This window comes from Macrobrachium rosenbergii, chromosome 5 (assembly GCF_040412425.1).
Source record: "Macrobrachium rosenbergii isolate ZJJX-2024 chromosome 5, ASM4041242v1, whole genome shotgun sequence".
In the NCBI taxonomy this organism is placed as follows: Eukaryota; Metazoa; Arthropoda; class Malacostraca; order Decapoda; family Palaemonidae; genus Macrobrachium; species Macrobrachium rosenbergii.
Window position 1 is genome coordinate 55,444,477 of NC_089745.1, and position 25,937 is coordinate 55,470,413.

A 25,937-nucleotide genomic window follows, 5' to 3' on the forward strand; every position below is an offset into this window, starting at 1 on the left:
AAGGGTTCAGTATTGAGGTTTTGTGCTCTCCTGAGGTGGATCTGGCAGGATACAATTAAATTTCAAGAAATTTTCCATATGGTCGCCTGTAGTGTGCAGGTAATTCAGCGATAATAGTGTTCAGCACTCAGGCTGGCATTGCCCCAAACAATGCACTGTATTTTAGAGACGATTTCTTGCATCGCTACCCAAATACCGATTACAAGTAACAGATCCCTTGAACTGCAACTTCCACGAACACTTGAAAAGAGCCCCTCGAACACTTGCTAGGATGTTAACGACACTTTTAACTTGAAAATGTGGATGAAGTTTGCATAAACTCCATATAACGAGAAACACGAAACAAATCCAATGGGCAGCTGCATCAGTGGAAGGATTTTCCACAAATTTCGTTTCCGTCTTCTTCCTTTCATTATTCACAGTGCTGTAGTTTATTTTTAGTTGTTTGGTCACATTTCTATCTTTTTAAAGCATTTCAGCTGAAACCATTTTTCTACTGGATATTCCTCATCTCTGTTGTCCACCGGAATTTAATCATCGTGACGTTATTTGGTCAAGTGTACATTATATCTTTCACGTAAATTTGACGTTTACATTAGTGTCTCTCTCTCTCTCTCTCTGGTTCCGATTTATTATGATTAAACCTACAGTATGTTTAGGAAAGGGGCAAAAATGGTTTTTGCTTCACACTGGGTAAATGCGGTGTTTTAAATACAGCGTCTATACTTTTATTTTCAAGCTGTGGTGTATCTCAAATCAAATATTCATTTCCCATATTTACTGCCGTAAAAATCATGCCTTCAAAATATCAGACCATGTGATACTTCGCACCTGGCTAATCACTTTGACCGTGCTCTGTTCTGGAAAAGCTAAGAGGGTAAGTTAGTGTTGTGGATAAAATGACGTTTTGACTTCATACCTCATTAGTCTCCAGCACGTTTCTGCGGGTATAAGCGCATACGAAGAAGGATTAAATAAGCAATGAAATAATGAAAACACGCTTGGTTTTGAGAGATACGGTAAGACAGATCGGGATCCAACAATATCGAAAAAGTTTAATGGAAATTAAGGTTGCTTATCGATGTGAATTGTTGAGGATGTTAAACAAGATAATTAAATTATAGTGATAGTAGAGCCGAGGGCCTGACCAGGGTGCTTAAGATCTTTCTAGATGTGGGAAAAGTTACGTGGGAATATACAAGGAAAAAACGTTACGCTGTACACAGAATGGGTGATAGAAGTGAAATTAAACACTATGAGGCAAGTGAAAACTAAGTATTTTTAGAGGTTATATGGTACGGTTTCAAATGAGCAAGAGGCATAGAGCAAAACTGGTTTTGGTTTAGGGAGGGAAGCTATGGAAATCAGGAGCTTGTCATATACTGGGTGCTTCGAAAGTAGAGCCCGGCCCCCCTCCCCAGAACAAATGGAAAGTTATGAAGTTTTCTGCTATAGCCTATCTCCAAGCACATTATTTTAAGTTTCTATTAAGCTATTTTTCATTTTACATTTCTTGTATTTTCAGACTGAGTGATGGAGTTAGATACAGCCATGGCTAACGACTCGGAGGAAATCAGATGGATTGACCAAATCCGGGCTATAACCTTCAGAGAGGCCAGGGATGCTGGCGCATCCTTCATTTCACGTTCCTGGATAGCTAAATACGTTAAAAGAGATCAATCCTTTGTTAAAAGAAACTGGAACAAAAATCCATAAGACTGTCATCGCGAAAAGAGTGAGAACCTTGGAAGGCCTGAAGTCCTTTCTCAGGAGTCAAAAGACATCATAGCTGAGGCAGTGGGTAGACCAACAAAGTCTTTATGTAAATTGGCGCTTGAACTAGAAACAAAAAGGGGAAAGAAGAGAAGTTATAGTGCTGTATATCGTGAGTTGAAAAAATTTGGTATCAAGCCATTTCATGTTATCAGCAAGCCCAACATCACTCAGCAACACAGAGAAGACCGTGTGTGGTTTTGTGGTTCATTTCTTAAAGATTGGGATGAAGCTGACTTTCTCCATGTTGCCGCATCAGATGAATTCTTCATTTACACAGTCAGGAAACCAAATCATAAAAATGACATCATTTCGGCTGCAAAGTTGGATGATATCAGCGATGATGTGTGCTATCGCCAAGTTGTGAAATTTCCTGAATGTTTGGGAATTTTTCTCTGTTTCACAGCCAAACGGGTAATGTGGATCATCAAAGAAAAAGGACAGTCATGGAATGGCGAATACTTCAAAGAAACTATGCTTACTGGTGGAGTACTTCCTTTCCTCAAAGATCCTGAAAATGTGTTATCTGTTGAAGAAGTCACATTTTTGCATGATAAGGTACCTGTTTCAAGGCTCTTCAGACACAGGAGCTGCTTCGAAACAGTGGTATCGATTTCTTCTCGTCAAGTGAATTTCCAGGTAGCTCCCCTGACCTCAATGTGTGTGAAAACATTGGTAGTATCTTAAAGGATCATGTTGAAATGCTCACAGTGAACTATGATGGTATACCAAGCCTCGACGACCTGCGAAGAGAGGTGACTGAAGTGCTCAGGGAAATGGAGTTTGGGTGTCAGCTTTTTAGCGATTTGCTGAAATCATACCCCTCAAGAATGCAGGCTGTGATAAAGGCAGATAGAGGCCACACAAAATATTAAATACTCAAGGGAGAAACTTGAATAAATACCTGTTCTGAATTAATTTTGCTTTTGTCCATATCAATTTTAGTTTCTGCTGCAGAGGGGGCCTCTAATTTTGAAACACCCTGTATATATATATATATATATATATATATATATATATATATATATATATATATATATATATATATATATATATAATATATTGTGAGGTTTTATGGCATTTCCATTGTTAAACTTTGTAACAGCCTTGTGTGACTTGTCTGTTTATTTTACCTGCTCTCCTGTGTTTTTGTTTTGTTGGTGCAAGGCAACGTTTGGCGCCCATAATTTTTCAGTGGCAGCAGAAAGTATACCTTAGTTTAACCAGACCACTGAGCTAACTAAAAGCTCTCCTAGGGCTGGCCCGAAGGATTAGACTTATTTTACGTGGCTAAGAACCAATTGGTTACCTAGCAAAGGGACCTACAGCTTATTGTGGAATCCAAACCACATTATACCGAGAAATGAATTTCTGTCACAAGAAATAAATTCCTCTAATTCTTCATTGGCCGGCCAGAGACTTGAACGCGGGCCCAGCAGAGTGCTAGCCGAGAACTATATTGACCCGTCCAACGAGGAACTGAGCAACATATTATTAGCAACAAGGGTTGGTTGCCTGTCAGTCACTGAAAACCGAGATGATCGTCTTTAGCAGGTTGAGATGGCTGAGTTAGCATGTGATGGTGACCTGTTGACAGCTGTATTTCGCTGAGGATGATGTCGGTCGAATCCCCGAGGGTGAGGTGGTGGCTTAACCATGGTCTCCAGTACGGAGGAGGTATTCTTCCATGGCAACTATGCATTTGTCATATCGACTTTGTGATGGCCGGTCGTCAAGTATTTTACAGGAGACATTCCTGATTCCCTTCCTGTGTAGGAGTACGACAATGTTACGGCAGCGGTCGATCGTCATCCTTGAGGACTTTTGATTGTTGTCTCAACATCTGTTTTTTTTTTATATCATTGGTGTTTATGTCTTTATTTATGGTACTGATGAGCAGTGTATGGCTGATGTTGTTCTCATGCTTTGTTTGGAGTTGAACAAGTTTATGGCCCAGTTAATTTAACTATATGTTTTATTTATGGATGGCGCTGGGCAAGTGTATGGCCCTGTTAATTGGTTACGCCATGTTTTGTTTATATTTATTAATTTGAGATTTATGATATGCACTGTTTATGATGGTACAGGACGAGTGTATGGTCCGGGTGGTGTAACTGTAAGGTGATTTATTATTTCATTTCTATTATTGATTCTAAGCTGCTGCTGTACATTTCATTTTTATTATAATTTGGCTAATTCCTTAACTCACTTGTATATAATGTAAATTGACTTGTACAGTCATTAGACAAAAAAATAGGTTTAAGGTATTTTGTTTGTATTTGTGGCTCCCTCCTCCTTGATTTCTCATTGGACTTCCTGGTCACCTCAGTCCCATTCAAACTTTGTAAAGAACCTGAAAGAACAGTAAAGGATGGTTCATTACATGGCGACCTTGTGGCCAGGATTAGGTCTTGTGGCTGGTGGTCCTTTGGCAGTCTTGGGGGGCGAGTGTGCGGAGAGTTTAAAAATATTTTCTGTGTGAAAAAATTTTTTTTTTTGTTTGGTAAGGAGGTGTGAGGTTTTATGGCATTTCCGTTGTTGAATTTTGTATCAGCCTTGTGTGGCTTGTTTGTTTATTTTACCTGCTCTCCTGTGTTTTTGTTTTGTTGGTGCAAGGCGACGTTTGGCGCCTGTAATTTTTCAGTGGCAGTTAAGGATAGCCCAGCAGCAGAGCAACATATTATTAGTGACAGGGGTTGGTTGCCTGTCGGTCACTGAAAACCGAGGAGATGATCGTCTTTAGCAGGTTGAGATGGCTGGGTCAGCACGTGATGGTTACCTGTTGACAGTTGTATTTTGCTGAGAATTATGTCAGTCGAATCCCCGAGGATGAGGTGGTGGCTCAGCCGCAGTCTCCAGTACAGAGGAGGTATTCCTCCATGGCAACTCTACAGTTGTCACATTGACTTTGAAGGCCGGTCGTCAAGTATTTTACAAGAGACGTTCCTGTTTGCCTTCCTGCGTAGGAGTGCGACAATGTTATGGCAGCAGTCGATGGCATCCTCGAGGACCTTTGATTGTGATCTCACAAACATGTCTGCTTTTATCCATATGATTAGTGTTTTAGTGCTCAAATACACCCCCAACAGTGGTTCATTCAAGCGGGATGTCCTGCTGCCAGATCTCTGAGGCCAAGTCAGGTTTCATATCAGATGCCTCCCTTCCATTATTTATCAAGATTTCATCGGCCCAGTGTCTTCATACTTCAGAAATACCAGGTTGGCGAGTTAACGACTGTCTCGGTGAGAAGAGCAGAGTTAGTCAGGTTTTGGAAAGCAGATCGGCAGGTTCTCAACAATGTACTGTCGAGAACACAGCAGCAGCAGTTTTGAAGAATCACCTTGTGGATGGTGATGACAGATGGGCTTGTTGCAGCTGATGTTGACTGCTGAGGAGGATGTTAATCCAGTTCCCGTGGACGTGATGGTGGCTAAACCATAGTTCCCTGTTCAGAAGTACTCTTCTGTGGCAGCTAGGAAGCTTTCGCATCGACATTATGATGTCTGATGGTCGTCCTCGAGGACCTTGGAATGTGGCTCTGATTATTATTTACTTGGCGATGAGCATGTGTATGGGCTCTTTTGGTTTACGGTGTATCTTTACTTTTACGTCGTTGGTGAGTAAGAGTAATGGCTCTTGTGTATGGTGTATTAACACTTATTATTTGAGTAAGAGTGATATTGTGAACCGTGCATTATCACTATTAGTGTTATTGGTGACAAGTGCTGCGCTTTTGATGATTTATTATTTTTATATCTAGTACTGATGCTGTTTTAATTATTATGATATGTTGGTCTTTTCTGCTGTTAAAATATTTAAGGTTGTTTTGAATATTTGTATTTTAGCCATTATTTATTGTTTTGAATTGTAATATGGTTATTTATGGTAATAATTATTGCTTAACTGTCTATGTGCTCTCTAAAACCTGGACTCATGTGTACATTTGTAAGATTTATGTATAATAAATTAGATATAAAGTACTGAGGTATTTTCTTTGGCTCCCTCCCTCTTTGGTTGTTACAGTCCATCAGTCCACTCCAGTCCCATACTGTGTATACTTAGGAACCTGTCGGCCCCTCAGAAAAGGGGTCATGACCATATATATGTGTGTGTGTATATATATATACATATAAATATATATATATATATATATATATATATATATATATATATATATATATATATATATATATATATATATATATATATATATATATATATATATATATATATATATATATATATATATATATGAGCTTATGCGTTACGCATGCTGTAACCCGTGGCTGCTGTCTCCCCTACCCTCCTGATCCCCTGCCTACCCCAGCCCAACCCTGGGGGACGAACAGGTTTGCAGGAGGAAGGTCGATGTCTCCCCTACCCTCCCGATCCCCTACCTACCCCTAGCCCTCACCAGGGGCTGTTGCAGAGGGTGGGTTGCTGTGTCATGTCTCCTTACTGTCACCTGGGAGGACAAACAAGATAGATCCACCGGATTTTATTATCTATATTTTATTATCATTATATATATATATATATATATATATATATATATATATATATATATATATATATATATATAGACAGATAGAAAGATAGATATTTAAATTTTTATGTTTTCATTTTCCCTTCGTGCTTTCCAGTACAGCTATACTCTGCCATATATTAGAATGTAGTTCCATTGTGAATCTACAGGAAAGCAGAGAAAAACATTTCATAAAAATTTAAAAAATATCTTCAAAAGAAATTTAATCAACACCTGAATGACAACGTCTAGTTGAAGATGCCACAGAAAATATTTCTACACATCATGAAAAGATAATTTACGGAAAGCAAACGAAAATATATTATCACAGCACCAAACGAAAACAAGATAATTTCAACGAAATTACACAACATTGATTATTTCTATAAAAAAAAAAAAACAGCTACCACAAAGACTTTTCTGACGCCTGCTGTAGCAGAGGACCGTTTTCCTCTGTGATTTCACTTTATCATTTGAATTTGAAGCGGGTTATTCTATTCAGCTAATGTAAAACGGTAAATTGAAAGGGGGATGCAGCCTTCAATCCGGCAACCGAGAAAACGCAATTACACTAAACTGGGGAAGTCCTCTATTTACATAATATGACTGAATGCTAAATCCCTCTTTTTGAGAAACACGGTCTTGCAACGTGGAGATGCCATACATACACGGCAAAATACATACCTACCGAATATACATACAGGCATGCATTTATGCAAACATATATATATATATATATATATATATATATATATATATATTTATTTAAATATTTATATATATACATATATATATACTGTATATATATATCATATAGATAGATAGAGAGATAGATAGACAGAAAGCGTGTGAATGTGTACTACATCAATAGTGTTATTGTTCGTTTCGCGTACATGGAACCTTCTCAAAATGATTACAAAGAATTCTAAGATAAGCCCCAGAGACATCCAATATGGTAAAGAACAATCACGAAGTCTAAGAGAGAGAGAGAGAGAGAGAGAGAGAGAGAGAGAGAGAATCCTGAATGCAAATACTTTTTTTTTGGGGGGAGGACGGTCAACTACACTTGAAGAAATTATTTTAAGCGCCGACAAACTGTAAACACAAAAACAGAAACAGGCTACTGAAAGCACTTATTGATAAATTAAGGCCATTACAGAAGAGGCACAAACAAATATTGATAAAAATTCCCAAAAGTACAGGAAACTTCAATGTAAAAACGGTAAGGGAAACATAACTTCTAGGAGGCAGCAAGACAAAGACAAGCAAAACAGTACAAGTCTATTTAACCTACCAGGAGGAGAGAGAGAGAGAGAGAGAGAGAGAGAGAGAGAGAGAGAGAGAGAGAGAGAGAGAGAACACACTGCTTTAAGGAGTTTTCTCAAGCAGTGAGAATGGGGAGCCGGAGAATATACGACTGAGGAATCGAATGAGACCATCCTTACAAAGACGAAAATCCTAACGCCTAGCATAAACAAGTAAAAAATGCAATCGAGTCTTCTGTATAGCCGCTACAGCGCATAATCAAGGCCACCGAAAATAGATCTATCTTTCAGTGGTCTCGGTATAATGCTACATGAGCCGCGGCCCATGAAACTTTAACCACGGCCCGGTGGTGGCCTATCCTATACCGATTATGGCTAACTTTAACCTTAAATCAAATGAAAACTACTGAGGCTAGAGGGCTGCAATTTGGCATGTTTGATGGTTGGAGGGTAGATGATCAACATACCAATTTGCAGCCCTCTAGCCTCAGCAGTTGTCAAGGTCTGAGGGTGAACAGAAAAAGTGCGGACGGACAGACAAAGCCGGCACAACAGTTTTCTTTTACAGAAAACTAAAAATAATAACACAATCAAAAAATGCGAAAAACTAAGCCGATGCTTGAAAAAAAAAAAAAAAAAAATCGGGTACACTCAGCAGAAAGAGGAGTGTACTAGCAGGAAGTAAATGCAGGGAGAGGTTCATCAGCGGACAGATTGCACGATTAGTGACGCGAGAGAGAGAGACATCTAAAGATAACGTGGGCAGGTGTTGATGGAATGAGTGCTATGAATAGTAACTGCTCTTCGAAGCCGATGTATGTCTGCCAGATATGAAGAGAGGGGTCGTAAATGGAGTGTGGAGTAGCTGATGTTTGGTGATAATTGCGTTGAATCAGCTGAATCGACGGGACTGGTAAACAGCCTTGAAAGAGTTAGAAATGAATATTAGTATGGATACTGAAGAGCGTTAATTGGATCATTCATACATGTATCTGGGAATATATGTAGTGGATGAAGGCAGGCTGAGAGATACGAGTCACAAACAAGACAACTCAAGTAAAAAGAGTAGCTAGGTCTCTATTCAAATTTTGAGACAGAAAAGGAGTGTCTCAGAATTTACAGATGCGACATAAGAATGCTAAATGTAGAAAATAAGAGGAAGCAGTTGAGATAAACATTGTGCATTCATGTAGAACTGGAGCCGTTAAAGGAAGAAAGACAAAGATGCAATGAAGTGAAAAAAAAACTAACATAAGAATTTATATGATGATTTTGAGCAGTTGATCACGAAGAGAGAATATTCTAGTTACAAAACCGCATGCGTAGTTAGGTTTGGAAGGAAAGTTTAGCTTGATCAAAAGCCTAACAATGGGGCTTTCGGTTATTCAGCGTTTAAGACAGTGAAAACAGGAAGCTGCAGTGGTTAAACAGCAAGGTAAAGAGATCCAGAAAATAAAAGTTAAGTACAATTAGCTAAAGGTGGAAATGGGAGAAAACCCAACGGCTGCACTAAGAATTAAGAGTTAAGGGAGGATGGACAAGGATGTAATAGCTATGAGAGGATGGACAAGACTGAAGAAAAATAGTAGTAATGGAGGTACAGAAAAAGGCTAAAAAATAGGTGCAGCTAGGCGCCGAGGGAACGCTGCCAACATTCTTTAGTGCTGCCTACAGTGCACCACGACAAGTGCACAGACGGCACTATACCTCCCAAGGGGGCTGGAAGGAAAGGGAAAAAAGAGACTGACACGGGCTGGGTGAATGGGTTGGAACTGGCGTTGGATGGAATGAAGGGGGCCTTAATACGAGCAAGTCCTAGAGTATGTTCAAAGTAAAGGAGAGGAGTTCAGTGTTTTAGTGTTAAAAGCCTTTTAAGTAGGTGTATGATGCAGCTGACGCAGTGGAAGTTTTCTGTGCTGGGAGTTCACCCTTGATTCGACATGTAAAGATTAAATGTGACTATACTGGTTCTCTCTCTCTCTCTTTCGTCCCGGCACCTATTAGAGAAATGAGTGTGTGAGCAGATTAAGAGAAGCACATGGGATTTACCGCTCTTATACTGGCAGTTGTAGAGTATTTAAAAATGGAAAGCTCTAAAGGAACTTACAGAGGTGGAAATGAGTGCGAAGGAAACAACAACAAAGGATCTCACTCTTGCAATCATTGCTGCCTTTATTGGCTTTCCTGTTCCCAGTATTTCTCCATTTACTTTCGAAATTTCATTAAACTTAAGAAAACCTTAGACAAGAAATTTATGTAGATTTATGGCCTGAGAAAATGAAGACGGTTCTTCCCATTAATGGACCCATTGTAACGTGTGTGTGTGTGTGTGTGTGTGTGTGTGTGTGTGTGTGTGTTTGTGTTTTGAGCGTCACCATTTGTATCGTATATTCTCCACTTCGATCTTTTTGTCATCGTAAAAGTTTTTACAAAGCCCCTGAAAAAACATTGCAAGACGGCTCGAACTCACACGGCAAATAATAATAATTATATCTAAAGCGGCTTCATGATTTGGATCCATTTGCGAGAACATAATAATGGCTCTGGATCCAATAAATCAATTATAAAGCTCAATTGCCTCATGCCATACACGATTCGTCAAACAAGGGCTCCGGAAATCACTACAGAAAACACTGCGCCAAGATCTAATTACGTGAGAAGACTGCAACATATTTTTCACAGTTCAACCATTCCAGCTTAATATCCAGCCATCCGAATAGTGCAATTTCGGGGGCACGGTATGCTCTCAACGATATTATTATTGTTCTATGGTTCTGACTCCAATTTTCCCGTGATGTTCGACTAATTGCGCTCGGGTAGCCATTTATAATATTAATAACAATGCCAAATAAGACACCGGAAATGATTAAATGACGTAATCTGAGTCCTGTCTCTTCCTTTGTATGTGAGAGAGAGAGAGAGAGAGAGAGAGAGAGAGAGAGAGAGAGAGAGAGAGAGAGAGAGCAAATAACTTTCATTTGACGCACAATTTTGTTGAGCTGGAGCAAAACTTCCCAGAGCTCGCAAATCTTGACTAAAATTTGATCAATCAAGCTGTCTCTACCCTGTTCACCCCATGCACCTGGCAGATCAACAAAAGCTATGATGGGTAACAACAACTATCATATTAATAAAATATATATTTTTAAAAACATTCTAAACAAACATTAACGCCTTGACACAGTCTAAATTATCCATTTTTACAGAAAATTACTTTAAATAGTCGACAGAAACACCAGCAGCTGTTTACTCGCCAAATATTACATCGTTTTATTCAGTACTGAGAGAAATGATTAAAACATTGACCTACGCATCTCCGCTCTTTAGTTCCTTTTCTATCGGCCGAAAGATGGCGTCTCTGCCTTTCTTTTGAGGACTAATGAGGGAGGATTTAATTTAAAGGGAGTGTGTTTCCTGCTCTCTGGCGGCCTCTATCAAGCTCCAGAATTCTCTTCCCACTTCCTTTCACGGATTACAGCAACTTCAGTTTTTTTTTTTTTAATAAATAAAAAAAAAGGTAATTTTGTTTCTTTTTACTTTTGTGGTTGTTGCGTCCACTTTTTTCATTCTCTCTCTTATGCTGTTTTTCTGGCACTTGTTAAGGGTATTCAATTCCCCGTCCCCTCAGCCTTTTGGAAAGAAAGTATTTAACGTTGGCCAGAAGTCCTAGCTTCTATGGTCAGCAATTTCTCAGGAACTAAACGAGTCGAGCTGACGATGATGCTGATCTATAACTTGGCCAATGAAGAATTAGAGGAATTTTTTTCTGGTGATAGAAATTCATTTCTCGCTATAATGTGGTTCGGATTCCACAATAGGCTGTGGGTCCCGTTGCTAGGTAACCAGCTGGTTCTTAGCCACGTAAAATAAATCTAATCCTTCGGGCCAGCCCTAGGAGAGCTGTTAATCAGCTCAGTGGTCCGGTTAAACTAAGGTATACTTAACTTTATAACTTGAATCCAAAATGAAATCAACAGGCAGAGAGGCAGCTATCAAAGCGCACCAAAATCATCATCATGATCACAATAACTAATTAAAACTGAAGAATCGCATAAACCTACCAAACAAATGGGCAAGAATGATAGCAATAAACATCAGTACACATCAAAACACAGGTTTCAAAGGACACCATCAATTTCATAGAGAGAAAATAAGAGGGGAAAAAACAGATATCAGCCGTCAAAATTGATATTATTGGTGACTTCGGGATCCAATAATGGAAAATAAAAAAAAGAGGCGACCTTTTTATTACCTTCAATAAAATTGTCATAAAATGATAACCAAGCAATATGGGCGAAGAGAGGAAATGCCAAAAAAGAAGAGGTGGGGAGGATGGAGGAAAAAGAGAGGGAGAGGAGGGACTGAATGTGTCGAGAGGTTTTATCAAAATGACGCATCTCTTATTCGAGTTTCGTAGATTTAAACTTCACTGTATGTCACTGATAAATACAAACAAAGGGCAGAGACTGATATTCATGCTTGAGAATGTTAGCCTACCTTAATAATAATAATAATAATAATAATAATAATAATAATAATAATAATAATAATAATAATAATAATAATAATAATAATAATAATAATAATAATATTGCAACAGTCACAATAAGAGCAATAACAAGAACGGTGGAAAAACCCAAAACCAGTGCAAAGGTGACTTGATGCGAGAGCTCGTCCATTCAGCCATTCCAAACACTCTCAGGTTGATTGTCAAAATCGGCAGGTGAACAACCCGAGAGGAAAGAGAAGAGAGCAAGAGGGAAAAGAATCGCAGAGTATGTAACACACCTTTGTGTGAGGGTTATTTGGGATATTATCCCCGATCGTTAATCCTTCCGGGCTATTATCCTTAATCCTAAAACCAAGCAGGGATAAGGCCCAGGGAGTCCCCAGCCCCACTCCTCCCCAGCCCCTTTCGAAACTGAAATAATTCTTCGATCAACAATTATACGGCCAAATGGAAATTCAATAGCCGGTGAGGACGAGGTTCCCTAAGGCGTTCTGTCCGTAGAGTCGAATGTTCCGTTGAAGTCAAGGCGCCGATGATCAGTACCACAAGAGGACGCTGAAGCGGGCCGTTTCAGACTCCATTTACGTCGGTGCATTCAGGTATCACAGACGAACGACGCGGTGCGTAACAACATCTGACGTCACAGGAAGTAAGTGCACCTACGTGAGTTAGAAGACTATTCAAAGGAGGAAAGGAGAAGACCGACGAGGAAGAGACGAACAGTAGCTCAATGACGGAAAACAATGAAATGAAAGACGGGAGAAGAGAGAGGAGGAAGTTCAGATTGCCCGACTCTTCAAACTATAACGTCAATAAAAGAAGAAAAAAGATCAAACGAACCCGATGAGAAAAAAGGAAGAAAGAAAAGTAATAGGAATTAAATGAGAGAGAGAGAGAGAGAGAGAGAGAGAGAGAGAGAGAGAGAGACCATCTGAGCGATTCATCCAGCTGCCAACTTAGATGGCGGTACACCATTTCCTTCAAATAACAAACGGGTTCCAGCCATTCCAGGACGGAGGAAACCGATGGCAAACTCACTCTTTCGCATCCGGGGGATTCACTTGTCCAGACATTACACATACCACATGGGTTTTCTACACAAGAGTTTTGCTTTCGTTTCTGTTTGTCCAGTAAATGATGGTTTCTCTGCAATACTTGCGGCCATATACTGCAATGATGAAATAAGATTTTTTCATTACATATACATATTTTTATATATATATATATATATATATATATATATATATATATATATATATATGTATATATATACATACATATATATATATATATGTAAGGTGTGTGTGTGTGTGTTTATGTGTTGGTATTCTTTAATAACAGAGTTGAGAATGTATGTAAGGATACTCAAATATAAACGACATATGTACGTCCACAACATTGTACCTTAGGTAAAAACTACTAGAAATATCAGAAAAAATTTACAGACTTTACAATTACCTTATCATTCACGATGAAAAATGCAGATATTTGAATAAGTTGACATTACCAGTTCTGTATTTTTCACGAAACTCAAAATGACATTATTAAGAGAAGTGAAAATCTTCACGAGGACGATTACAACAACAGCCAGCGGCACTTTCATGTTATCAACAACGAGTCCTTTCGGATATGATGCTTCCATTCATGGACTTCTATGGAAATGTTCACATAGAAATATTTTTACATTTAGGTTGCGGAAGTAAAGATAAATGGAAATGAATGATGGATAATAAAACGCCCAACTCCGACTGAATAAACGTCCCAGTAATGACTACCCAGGTCGAGTGAGTGCCGTTAATCCAGCAACATTCGTCAGGTTGTATGACAGTTGGGTCAGAATTCCAGTCTGGAAAAGATGGGCATTTCTTTAACATGTGCGCCATCTATTAACTTCAGTTATTATGACATTTATATCGATCGCGACATGAAGTTCAATAAGTAAGTATATCTTAGTTTAACCAGACCACTGAGCTGATTAACAGCTCTCCTAGGGCTGGCCCGAAGGATCAGAATTAATTTACGTGGCTAAGAACCAACTGGTTACCTAGCAACGGGACCTACAGCTTATTGTGGAATCCGAACCATATTATGACGAGAAATGAATTTCTATCACTAGAAATAAATTCCTCTAATTCTTCATTGGCCGGTCGAGGAGTCGAACGCTGGGCCAACAGCGTGCTAGCTGAGAGCTCTATCCACCCCTCCAATGAAGAAATGAAGTTCAATAACAACGTCTAGTTATTAATAATTTCTAGTTATTCTACACGTCTACTTGCCACAGGAGCCACAAATATGGCATGAGATTATGCCCTGTGCGATATGTGCCACCTACGTGAAAATAAAAACGAAACCGAAACGTGTACAAACAGTGCATAATTGTGTTCGTTACCTACCAGATATAGATCACGGAGGAATTCACTGAGGTGCATTTAAGCCAGCAAACAAAACTCCAACCGCCCCCACCCCGACTAACAGATGCTTACATTGCCGGAATATTTTAGGGATTACAAGTTAATCCAGTCTACAAAAAAATATGAGATTAAGAAACTCAGTAATTTTCCTGTATTCATTGAAATAAACAGTTCAAGAACTTGATAGTTCCAGCGTTGAAACTCCTTTCAGAAAAATCAAACAATGAAGATCTAACAAAACTGACACACGGAAATAACACGGCACATCATCAGATCTGACTGAGTATATCGTGAAAAAAGTGCGAATAACGCATGCAAAGGTTTGAAATACTTACAAAAACACTCAGAGCATGCCTTGAAATATTACCTATTAAGTGTATGCAAAATATTTCCTTTTCTACCTTTTGATGCTCTCAAGGCCTCTTATATGCGGATTATATACCGACAAAATTCCTTAACTTTTATATAAGACAAGACAATAAACCGTGGAGTTTTTGCTTCCCTCTCCCACAACGTTAATCTTACTTTTACTAATATTCACTTTTAACTTTCTTCTCTTACAATACTCACATTTTTTCGCTATTATCTGTACCATCTATTCGCTACTGCCAGTTATCAGTATATTAGAAGTGAACATCAGTCGCTCCAAGTTCCTATCGTCTTTAACTATTATCCAACGACCTAACACCTACTTCTCCTGCCCTTTCCATGCGTCTCTCATCCATCCACAATATTAATAAGCAACAGACTATCGGACCTAACAGAACTTTAATAACTAAGGTACGTTTACAAGAGGACAGTTTGCTGGCGCTAGTAGCTGGCGGTAAGTAAACCTTCATGCACAGTGTGTTACGCGAGGACAGTACTGTGGGAGAGTAATTACTGCTATTAACCATCTAACCCTGGTCCATTTTCCTTAGATTCTTCAACTTTCACTAGTTCTTGCCTGTAAACACTTTTAATTGTTTTAATTTTCATTCTTGAAAATTCCAGCTTGGGAATGTGAATCTCTTCTTTTATCAGAGCATCCCTCAGTTTAATATGAGCCACGTCTCTCTTATTCCTGTTCACATAATCTGTATTGCCTAATGTTCCACAGACATTCAAAACCTTCGTAAACATACAGAAGTTTGATAGTTTCCTCCGAAATCCACTTCTCTTACATCTTGTTTTCGGGAGATTCTGATTATTACTGTCCAGGAAGTGGACAGTTGGCGTTTACAAGAAGAAAGTTCTGTCCGTCAGTAGGTCACGTGACTGGACAGTGGATAGTAGAGTAGCCTGGACAGCAACTGTGTCTAGGCCAGTAATCTATCCAGGACAGTCCACTCAATTGTGTTTACACGGGAATAGTTTACTGGACGGCAGTTATTGGCGCCAGTACACTGAACTCGAGTAAACGCTCCTTTAGAGACATTTTAATACCTACATACACTCGTTATTGTAAAATAATGAAAATGAAAATTACTAAATACTCCAAACAAATTATTTGTTAGACTTCAACATTTTTGTTATTTACGCGCTTTAAGGAGCTTGGATTATTTTTTTAGTGTATACCAGCGACATAATTGTTGATGAATTTGTTGCAAGCCCTAAAAGGGAACTGTAAAGGATCGGCAATGATGTAGTAAATGGTTAATGAGGCAGGACAGTAAAACCAATCTCGCCCCCTGCCTCAGCTTCGTGATTTATTTTTAAGGGGAACTCTGGACTTGGTCGGTCTAAATAACTGAATGTACTGGACGTTCCTTTCGAAACCCAACTTCCTAAAGCTCATAGAAAACTAGATACTGTCTGAAAGGTTTCCTAAATCCACAGGAATCGTGACAGTGCCAAATGATTCAGATTTTTATTACTAACTCACCAAAGAACATATATATATATATATATATATATATATATATATATATATATATATATATATATATATATACACATATACATATATGAAACGTTGTATGGCATTCAAATTTATGACTTTGCATTGTTGCTGGGTTGGTTAGATGGTGTGGAAAGAGCAGATGACATAGTCAACAATGTGCCAGTGGAGAGCAGGGTTGGTGATTTTTTTTATTTAAAAAAAAATATAAAAAAATTAAAAATCAGTGATTTATTTTATTTTTTTTATTTATTTGGTTTTGACTTATTTGATTTTTTTTTTGTCAGACGTTTTTTCAATCCTTTTTTTCCTCAAAATGTATTTTATGACAAAATCCATACAGTTCTGGCCTACAGTATGTACTTGCAATTTTTTTTCATATCAAAATAAATAGATGCAGCACAGTTATGCTTAAGTTTTTGTTAACCTCCAAACCATATTTTTCAATTTGTTTCCCTTCAAATTAAAAAAAAATCATGATTTTTAATGAAAAAATCAATGATTTAATCACTTGATTAAATCAGTTTGATTTAATCATTGCCAACCCTGGTGGAGAAGCTCGTCGGAATCACAGCTCAACACAGACTTTACTACAAAATCTAAAACACAGAAGTTTGTAGTGTTGAGGATTTGGAAAAAGCACAGTTTAAGCTGGTTTAAGCTACGTGCCAGCTAGTCAACAGTGCTATTGTAAGTCCTGTTACATGTACGATGAAGCTGAAGTTGCATAGAGTAATAGAATTAGTACGTGATAAGCTGAATGGCACACTGGTACAGGTGTGATTTTTGTATTTTCTTAGTTTTTCTAATATTTATAATCACATTTAAGTATTCTTATACACAACTGTATTCTGAGTCAATTAGAATGTGATCTAATTCCAGATGAAGGTTGCCTTGAATATTTTTGATGACATTTTCATATGAAAACTGTCAGTTTATTTTAATTGTTTTCTGTCAGTTGCATCACGTAGAAGTATCAATGGTTCAACTTGTGTCTGGTATGGTCGGTGCACAGTCTCCACCACCTGTGATAGCAGACTATCAGTATTATTTATAATTCGAACAATAAAGGATGCACTGGCAATTTCACATATCTCTTAATATATTTATATCTCTGGTAAAACTTGATAAGCTTTGCTTACAGTTTTGTTATGCTAAATAATACATAAGTGATGTTTTTCGAAAACTTGATGGTTTTGAGTTGAGTTGAATTATACAATTATATATCGTACTCTTAGACTCACCTCATATGGAAGGACGAGCAGAAGAATAGTATTCGTTACACTTCCTACAGATACGGCCGTTTTTTCTGTTGCCTATTCAACTTTCATAATTGGCGTAAAGTGCCTTGTAGGCAAGACTAAAGAAGTTAAACTGATGAGATACTATAAAATGACTGTACTTTATTTGGCATCGCTAAAATATAATTGTGTGTGAACCGTACCGGCAAAAGCTAGCTCCGACTGCACGGCACTGTTAAACATGTCAATAAAATTTAATGCTGGGGTACGGGTCCGTATCGGGAGTAGAGCTATTAGGAATACGACAAGCGGTGCATATCTCTGGCAGTAATTCTAGATGAACGGGTCCGTATCAGTAGCTGCGGCCTAATTTAGTCGCTCAATAATAATATTAATATCCAAAACAGTCAGCTCTACACATCTCTTTTAATGTTCTATTATAAACATCCTCGATGTCCGAGTACGATACCACTGTTTTATTATACCATAAATTCATACTATTCACACACTCGTTCCACAACAAAAATGGACTCACATACGCTATTATCTCATCAATTCCAAACTATTCTTCTCCAATCTACTAACACAGTTTTTTTTTTTTTTTTTTTTTTTCTTTTTCTCTTCACTCAAAACAGAAAGACTTCTGTCAACCTTCTGATGTATAGCAAGGGAGATTATGCCCATCGTTCAGCTGATATTCCTCATTACCTTTCCCAATATTCTATGGGCCCATTTACCGTTAACCTACTCCGTCGGCGTCTCCTTCATCCATGCAAACCTAAAACCTCTTTTACGTCACTCCAATGACGTCACAGTATTTCTTTTGCAATTCTGCCGACTCCCGGAGGAATTAAAAGACAAAATGAAGAATAATATGAACCTTTTGATTTTAAAAAAAATGACGCTTATACAATTGAAAAGAAAGTTTTGAGAGTGGCGTAGAACTGACAATGTGAATACCATCCAGGAGACAGTTACTATATACGGCTGCGAAGTTCCTAATGCAGTAAGGTCGAGCAGGATATCACAGGGCAGTGATGTAAATTACAATTACATACTACTGCTGAGAAAAACGAACATATCACTTCGAAAAATTACATCTTAACGGTGAGGCTTCCAGGAGGCTCCCAGCATCCACAAGATGATTATTCCAACAATGAAAAAAAAATAAAATAAATAAATAAAAACTCGAGAAAGTACAACCGGGATCTAAACAGAGGATGCCTCATAATCAATACTAGCTTTTTGGAAACACGTCAGTAAATTTTCAAGGGTCACGTGGAAGAAAGCTTGAGTCACAGGTAATACCCAGCAGAGTCAAATTCAGATTCGTAAGGCGCTTTGTTATCTATATACAGTGAATCATGAAGTGGACGCACAATATGTTATTTGTTTCAATCTGTGGAAAACGAGAAAATGCAAGAGGAGTTGCACCATCTGCACCTCATAAATACATACATTCATAGATACGCAACATACAGGTATTTTATATATAAACGCAAAACATCAGCCATCATCAACCTTCCCGAACCCTCTCTATCTCCGTCTGTCTGTCTGGCTCTTACTTAATCCCTTTTGCTTCTCTTCCAAGCACTGATAATGTTCCTAATAAACCCGAAGCACCTCATCCCTACAGCTTTTCACCAGGAGGAGGAGGGGGAGGAAGAGGGAGGAGGCACCTCCAGACTGACGTGCATATAACGCCGAAATCTCTCTCATCACTATAAAGAGAATCATGAGCTTTGCGTCAAGAGATTTTTACGGGTTGTTCTTATTATCCTGGCAAATAATAAAACGGAAAAAAAACGCCCTCGGAGGCGACACACGCACAAAAACACACACATACCCACACCGACTTTGGAATAAAATACGAAATTTAATCTAAAGAAATACAGGAAAATAACCAGTTATTGACAGACCATACATGATGTGTATATGAGAGAGAGAGAGAGAGAGAGAGAGAGAGAGAGAGAGAGAGAGAGAGAGAGAGAGAGAGAGAAATTTAATCTAACGATGACCCAAAAATTAATCAGAAACCGACAAGTTAAAAATGATAAGACAAAACGTTTAAATATAGATTATAAAGGTTTATCTTGCGATTCCTAACTGCGCTTCATCTACGAAATGTCACAAAACATTTTTGATGAAAGATGAGTTCATAAATGATGCATAAATGCGTTAGTAATATATAACAATAATAATTCACGGTACTTACAATTGCAAGCTTTATACATCTAGTGAAATAATTTTAGTTTGTTTTTCTTGACAGCTAAGTATAATAAAATGGCTGATCGTGATGAGGTATTCTTTTATTTTTTTTTTTAATTTCAATTTTTCATAAACTAGTTACGTCTAAGGAAACAGAAATAAACAGAAACACTCACGATTACAGGACCAACTGCCCCTTCATAATATTTCTCACTGCAATGAAGATTCTTATGATTAAGAATTAGGTCCGAAATATTCTTGGTACTTAATATTAACCAAGTTAATAACAGCAATACGACACCTAATGGGAAATTAATCGAGAGAGAGAGAGAGAGAGAGAGAGTGAGTTTCAACTAACGAAAACAAGAGCAACATTGCCTTTAAAGAAAATAAAATAATGACCACCTAACAACAAATACAAAACGACTTCTTCATATACTAATTGTAAAACGAGAGAGAGAGAGAGAGAGAGAGAGAGAGAGAGAGAGAGAGAGAGAGAGAGAGAGACCCGACATTAGAATATTCAAGACGACTAATTCGAGATCTTCGCCGCCCCTAAGTTAATTAGATTGAATCAAACCACATGTTCCTCTCTCTCTCTCTCTCTCTCTCTCTCTCTCTCTCTCTCTCTCTCTCTCTTGTGTGTGGGCGCTCAAGAGCGACCCAGAGTCAGCTGCCTATTCTCCGTAAGGAGACGCGACCTCATCTCCAATTTATTGCTATGCCTCGAAGGATACCGGACGTGAAAGAAAACTGAATTTAGGAAGAAAGGGGGATGGAAAATTAAGAAAAATTCCGAAATGAAGTCAAGAACCAATTGTACAATGTTATGCTTTTGCTGCATGAAGTTTTCTCACTATCTGATGTGACCCCGCCATGCAAAATGCATCAGCAAGCAACTGCGGCTTTGCTTGCCTTATGTTGGGCAGAGAGAGAGAGAGAGAGAGAGAGAGAGAGAGAGAGAGAGAGAGAGAGAGAGAGAGAGAGAGCCCTACCTGAATTATTCATCGTTCAGAAATTCTCAAGAAAACGAAAGGGGCTGGGAGCAATGAACGAGATTTCATTTCATGCATGCAAATATCGTAAGAATACATAATATAGGAATTTATAGAAAAACATTTCTTTTTAACGCGGGAGCACACGATATGAGATCAAGATATTGCCTTAAAGAGCTCCTTCAGCTTTTTATGAAGGAGAATGGGAGAAATAATTACCTTGACACAGGAGAGACTTACCCCTTGAAAAACGAACGATTAATGGGCCTTAATCAGAAGCCTGGTGGTAGAAGGAAGGAGACAGCTGCTCAAACAGATAAATTCAGGGCTGCGATTAATAAATAAACCGAGAGTGCCACTGCTCCATGAAAAGCCTTTATTATAAAACACTGTGAAGATGATCGTCAATTGCTTCTCAAGTTTACATTTTATTTATGTCTCACCCTCTAGTTAAAAATGGAAACTCAGCTACCTAAAAGCAGAAACCATTTATTCAGCCAGGCGCCTGGTTATTATTCAGTGATGAACCAGAGATAATCAGCCGTAAATCATCCAATTAGTTGATTAAAAAAGTCTATAACTTGATATTACAAAGAGACACGGGCAAACTCGCGGACTCAGACATTTTACAATCACGAACAACCTCTTACTCTATACATAAATACAAACACACACATATATATATATATATATATATATATATATATATACATATATATACATAAATACACACACACACATATATATATATATACACACAGGAGACAGGGGGAGAGAGAAGCAAGAAATGAAAGCATCATTATCATCGGAATTTGCAGTCATCCGCTTCTACGCGCAACTAAAGCAAAGCCCAAAACTCTAATGAAGGAATAAATTATGGACAGATTTTTAAGTGTGACTGAATAAGCCGAATATCATCTCAATCTCGCTCCATTAACGGAAACGTTCCGTAAGCCAAGTAAATCGCTTTAAATGTTAGTAACCCTCCCCGGGCCCCTGCCTTTCTTTCCGCCCTAGCTGTGATTGTAGTTTATTCAGATTCCGGGGACAGAAGCATTTATTTAAATTTTCATACAAGGAATAAACGACAGAGTCGTTCCACGCGTTTTCAGTTTCTCTTTTAAGAATATGACTATTCATAAACTGTATTCACATAGTAACAGAAATCATACACCACATTCCTACCTGCAAACCACACACATACACACACACACACACACGTGATGCAAAGGGCATCCGAAATTCCGCTACTCAAATTCCTGTGCTTTCACTCCTATAATTCTCCATTCACCATCAACTATCTGTCTCACAGTTCTCTTACAAGTAGACCTGGGTCTTTCAACTCTTCTGGTAACCTCATCAGCACAGTTGACACTATCACTTACTATTCTCTACGGGATGGTGCGAACGACATGTCCAAGCCATCGCCATCTCTCTCTCTTTTCATAATTATTTCATCTACATGAAGACTTTCGCAATTTTCCTTATAGTACCAATTCTCACTCTACCCTGCAATGTCGATATACATACACACACAAACACATTTTATATATTTATGAAATGTATTTGTGTGACAAATAAATTTCCCTCTATGAGTTCCAAGTCTTGGCAAGCTCTGTTGACAGTTACGGGTTACAAGTAGCAACTGTGACAAAACTCTCATGGTCCTACAACTACAACTGATTAAAGTCCCATAAAATCAATTAACTTTAACACAATTAATCTAAGTATACCTTCAAAAACTATTGGCATTTATATACACTATATATCACAATAAACTAATGCTATACAATTCGTATCCATATACGGTTAAAATATAAACATGTGATATACATGCTGGCTACAAAGGAGAAAGAATAAAAAGACTGACTCTAATGAAACTTACGATCTGACATCTTCTTTAACCCAGCTGAAAAGATAATGTGAAATGTAGCATAAGTGACCTAGTGGTCTCCTTCATCAATAAGTTAAGTATACCTTAGTTTTCCCAGACCACTGAGCTGATTAACAGCTCTCCTAGGGCTGACCCGAAGGATTAGACTTATTTTACGTGGCTAAGAACCAAGTGGTTACTTAGCAACGGGACCTACAGCTTATTGTGGAATCCGAACCACATTATAGCGAGAAATGAATTTCTATCCCCAGGAATAAATTCCTCTAACTCTTCATCAGCCGGCCGCGGGAACTGAACTCCGGCCCATCGAGTGACAGTCTGAAGCTCAACCGACTCAGCCAAAGAAGGGATCCTTCATCAATAACATAGAATTTTCAACAGAACTAAACTCGCATAAAAAACAGGAATGAGGGAGGCAACACAAGTCTGACTTCATCCCACATGAAACGTAGAGTCAGCACGAATATTGGCCCTGGGGATAATGACAAAACAGCTACACCTAACTTTGGGAGACTGTAATATTTAGAAGATCATAGGAACAATAATTAAAGGATTCAAAAACTTACAAAATAATAAAATACATTAATACAAGAAAACAGGGAATAAGTGATAGATTTGAGGTGGACATTGTGAATCACTAAGATAAACTACGGACACTTCGGCCTTATGTTCTTTTATCTAAAGAGAATTTTTTTTCCTGAGGTAAGCTTTGAAAGCCAGTTTTAACTTGGCATTTCTCAAAGGTCCTACATTCTATAAGAAAGAACAAGTACTATATTTAAGTTTACGATCTATTAAAACTAAATTTTAAAGAATATCAGATTTTTATGAGGAATCTGTGATCCATCAACAGAGGGACGAATTTAAATATCTGATAAAAGTAAAAGTATTCTAGATGATATTTTCCTAAAAACTACCTGAAGATCCTATTGACATTAAGCTACGCGCACGCACACTATATATATATATATATATATATATATATATATATATATATATATATATATATATATATATATATATATATATATATATATATAAAATGTATTATATATATGTATATATATATGTATATATACATATATTATATAATATATATACTGTATATATATATATATATATATATATTATATATATATATATAATGTTATATATATATATATATATATGTATATATGAATATATATATTATATAGATATATATATATAATATATATATATATATATATATATATATATATATATATATACATACATACATACATACATACATACACATATTTGATACAATTTGAAAACAAAAACACTACGCCGTTTCCTATATGGGGTGGCTGTCCAGGCAAAGACCACACAAAGTTCACTGCCAAATTTATTATAAAAACTGATTAACAGCAAATGAATTCTACACGACCAAACCATCTCAATATGTACAACTCAGGAAAATTAAACTGGTGTAATCTGAGTATTGATACAAAATCAAATCACTGAAAGTATTCTCAAAAGCGAATCATTAGCCTTAAATTAATGGTAAGAATTGTATGTTCAACATATTTAAAACTAGTAAACGGACGTCAGCATGATAGGATTTAATACGATTACTCAAATGTTTCAATGGTACTTTCGGATATCGTTTTATTTTATTTGTATTATAAACTGCCGACACAGCAGCAGTAACCGACAACAGCTCCAGTTCTGCCGTTAATGACATTTCTGAAATCATACCAAACAAAAACACTAACTGTATTTATTCTAAAAATAATTAAAAGTAGGGACAAATATTACAAGCACGCAAAAACGTGCAAAATTAAAATCAATTCAAATAGTAGCCATAAAAAGCCAAACATATCGACCCTACTGTATGTATAAGATTCCAGCTTACTCCCAAATTATCATAATGAACGCCAACAATTATCCTGCACAAACCGTTCAACTTAACTAAATAGTAACTGTATTTATTCTGAAAATAATTAAAAGTAGGGAAAAATATTATAAGCAGGCAAAAACGTACAAAATTAAAACCAATTCAAATAGTAGCCATAAAAAGCAAAACAAATCGACCCTACTGTATGTATAAGATTCCAACTTACTCCCAAATTATCACAATGAACGCCAAACAATTATCCTGCACAAACCGTTCAACTTAACAGATAAATAATTCCCAAACCCACAGAGAAGACGAAAGCAAGAGGGGAGCCAAACCTTACACGAAACAATAAAAGGGAAATCCGATTTTCACAACAGAGAACCAGGTGAATCTGCCTAACAGGATTCATCACGGTTTCCAAGTACATTTTACAACACTGCAGTCCAGTCAAGGGACCGGAAAACAGACGGGGAAACAAAGCAAAACATTTATACATATACTGAGTATACAAAATATATTTATATACGTAAATCCTATTGGCAAATTATTATTTATAACACTATACTACAGTACAAATCAATGTGAAAATCATTCAGATTTTTCAATGACAAAATTATTCATTACAAGCAAACTATAATACACACACATATAATGTATATATTATATTTATACGTATATATGATAGATAGATAGATAGATAGATAGATAGATAGATAGATAGATAGATAGATAGATAGATAGATAGATAGATATGAGTAAAAAACATAGTTAACACGTGATAACCATAAAATATGTATGCGGTAACGAAACGAAAAATGATAAACTTTATTGGCACTCGTACTTTCGTTTAGTTGACAATGTTAGTCTTACGATGTGAATTAAACGAAAATCAGTTTTCCACTTTTCCTTTCCTGGCTATAGATAAATAAATATATATTATATATATATAATATATATGTATATATTATAACTGACAATTAAATCAGAGTACTGAACTTCAGCTTTCAATCCTTTTGAGTTGCAAACGCAGCTTTAACTAACACACTAAGGGAGAATACTACCTGCTTGCTCGTTTACACCAGGAAAGGATGTGTTGATCAAGTATTTATGAAAATCATGTGAGATGATTAAAAAGAGGGAAAAAAAGGGCACATGGACTAGAACCTTGTATGATAAGATCTACAAAGGCCATGCGAAGGATGCTGAGATGTATGGAATATGTGCCAAGTTGTTTTAAGCGACTTAACGTTTATTTGATGAAATCAATGAGTTTGCTAATATGTGTTGTTGAGAGAATGACTGTTGTGGTTTACATATATATGGGTCAGTAATAAAATTGTGCGTTTTTCTTGGGGTGTTTAACGTCTTTATC